The sequence below is a fragment of the Hipposideros armiger genome, unplaced genomic scaffold (genome assembly GCF_001890085.2).
Source record: "Hipposideros armiger isolate ML-2016 unplaced genomic scaffold, ASM189008v1 scaffold_872, whole genome shotgun sequence".
In the NCBI taxonomy this organism is placed as follows: domain Eukaryota; kingdom Metazoa; phylum Chordata; class Mammalia; order Chiroptera; family Hipposideridae; genus Hipposideros; species Hipposideros armiger.
Genome location: NW_017732222.1, coordinates 435,674 through 438,786, shown reverse-complemented (window position 1 = coordinate 438,786; position 3,113 = coordinate 435,674). Strand labels below are relative to the sequence as shown.

The 3,113-nt window shown below is 34.3% G+C and overlaps 1 pseudogene; it reads right to left on the bottom strand.

Annotated features, from left to right (window-relative positions):
• Positions 1 to 2,277: 2,277 nt before the first annotated feature.
• Positions 2,278 to 2,823, bottom strand: LOC109374893 (60S ribosomal protein L9 pseudogene; annotated as a pseudogene).
• Between the last annotated feature and the right edge of the window lie 290 nt (positions 2,824 to 3,113).

Sequence of the window (3,113 nt, the reverse complement as noted above, 5' to 3'; positions counted from 1 at the left end):
TGTAATAGTCAATATATACTGATAACAAAAGATGAATACAAGTTATATTTGACTTCTGCAATTACGAGGTGCTCAAAGTGGTTACCATTAGTGTCCAGACACTTCTGATTACAGCGAACTACTGCTTGAGCAACACTGACTAAAGTGTTCACTTGTATACTTTTTATTGGCACCCCTGGTATTTCCTTATTCTGTCACATGAAAGGGCCTAGAAATAATAACACTACAGTAGCAATGAGTACACCTAGAACCCCAAATTTGATTTCTGATTTCATTCTCCAATAAAAGGAACCTGGGTTCCTTGGAGAGATGACAGATTAGAGATCTGGAGAAGAGAATATACAATATGAGGATCTTCTACAAAATACCCAACCCATGCTCCTCTAAATTATCAAAGTCATTAAAAAAATCAAGATAGCCTGAGAAACCATTACAGCCCAGAGGAGCCTCATGAAACATGACGACTAAATATAATGTGGTATCCTGAATGGGATCCTAGAAAAGAAAAACTATGTAGTACAAACTAAGGAAATATGAATAAATCATGAACTTTAGATAACAATAAGTGTCAGTATTGGTTCATGTGACAAACATACTATAATAATGTTAACCAGAAGGGAAAATGAGTGTGAGGTATATAGGAGTGTCTGTAATAGTCTTTCAAGTTTTCCTTAAATCTAAAACCATTCTAATATTTTTAAAAGTTTGTTATTTTTAAAAAGAAACTAGGCTAGAGTAGAAGATTTCTACTAGTGAACATAATTTAGTGATTAAAAGTTTAGTGCTAGGTCAGGAAAAGGCAAACAGATCAAAGAAAGAGAGCAGAACCCAGGCACTACACTAATGGGAACATAGTATAAGCTTAAGGTGGTATTTCACTAAATCTGAAAAAAACATGGAATATTTAAAAAAATAATGTTGGAACATTTAAAAAAATTCAAGGTATGTTCAGAAAATGATAAGATATTTGAAGTGGCTGAGGGATGAGATGTGTTGAGGTGAGGAGTAGAGAGAAAACACAGGACAGGAATATGGGGAAATAGTGTAACAGTGGTTAGAAGCTTTATTCTTTGAATCAGGCTGACTTAGGTTTCATTACTGACTGTACCAATCAGCAAATATGTGACTTTTGGCAGAATGCCAAACTTTTAAAACACATTTTTCATCTATAAAATGAACATAATAGATTCTTTTTTAATAAGGAGGACTGAATGAGACAATTCATGAAAAACTCTTAAATATTACTTGGCACAAGGCAAGTGCTAAATAAATGCTACTATTACAAAAATGCGCTTCAGTTGTTAATTGTTTTTACAATAATTAGAGTGCTAATTTCCCATTTACTTTCCAACAGTGGGATTATCAATCCTTTTCTAATTTTATAGGTGAAAAATAGTACCTCATTGCTGTGATTTATATTTCTTTGATTATTAGTATGGCAAAACATCTTTTATTATGTTTATTGGCCATCTGTATTTCTTCTTTTGTGAATTATTCATCAAAATCTTGAAGGGTATTTTTTTCTGATTGACTTGTATGGTTTCTTTATATATTAAGGATAGTCAACCTTTCATATCACATATGTTGAAAATATTTGCCTACAAGCTTACAGTTTGTCTTTTAGCTTTATTTGAGGCCAGATAATTTTAGAGATATCTTGGCAGTTATACTTTTTCTAACAGGATTTTCTCCAAAGCAGAAGAATCTTCAAATCTTGGAACGTACTTCATGATCATGGTATGTCCCCTGTCAGGTAAGTATTTGGAACATACTTCAGTACGTATAGCCCAACCACCCATTCACCTCTTTACCAAACCCAAACATAAAACCAGAATTTCCTTCTCTAACGTTCTTGAGAAAGATCATCCATGCTCTGCTTGAATACTTCCAATTATAAGTTCTTTACCTCATGACATTGAATGTACCACCTTTGGACAGTTTTAGTTATAAAGTTATTTCTGATATTGAACTAAAATCTATCAATTTACAATCTCCATCTGTTTCTTTGGTTCTCTCTTTAAGACAAATGCAAAACAATCCTTTCTTTTCCACATGACAGCCCTTCAAATGCTAGAAGTCAGATCTCATTCTTCTACACAGCTTTCTTTTTTCCAACCTAAAGATAGTTGTTAGTCTGGATAAAATTTTTTTTTAATACATGACTTTTATTGCTTCTTTAAAACATCACAAATAAGTCTGAGGAATCACTCAACATCTTGGTGTTTCTGTAGCTGGACAATTTAGATCTTATTCAACAGCCTGCTGAACTGTTTCTTTTCAGAAACAGATACCATCCAAAAATTTTCTGATATCCTTATTTTTAACTGTTGTGGCTTGTTGAATAAAAGCAGCTGAATTTGATACAGATTCAAAATGATTTCCTTCAAGAGTTAGCTCATCTTTCTGGGCTTGAGATACTGAACAAGCAACACCTGACCTCATCCAAACCTTGTGGATATATTTTTCACCCAACAAATTTCACTTTTCAACAAGAGAACCATTCTCCTAAATAAGGACATTGATAGGGAAGTGAGCATACACAGACCTCATCTTGTAATGGAAGTCCAGTGTAATATCCTTGATCATGGTCTGTACGTGACTACAGATAGTGCGAACAGTAGCCAGTTCCTTTCTATTTCCCCACCATTTGTCAACCCAGAGCCTCTTCTTTTTCTTTCCAAGGAGATTGAGTTCTACATTGATGTGATTGAAGTCCCTCCACAGGGTGCCTCTGGGGGCCTTTACAATAAATGCGTGTTCTTTCAGAGTGATGTCCACATTTTCTAGAATGTCCACAGTCTGATTGCTGAGAATGGTCTTCATCCTTGTGGTAGATACAACAAAGAGCTAGGATAAACTTTTTGACAGTTATTGTTAAGGGTGCGATTGTGAAGAGTAGGCAATTTACTTTTCAATAGAATAAAAATTATATTGATGCTTCCCACCTGTGAGTCTTTCATTTAATTCACAAAGGCTCTCCAGATAGGAAGACAGTGGGGGAAAATTAGATTTGCCCCACTGTTTAAAATTCACCTCAGTTTTTCCTTTTATTGAATAGTTAATGTGTTATGTATGTGACATGGAATGTGTCACCTTTTGGGGCAATTGTAATA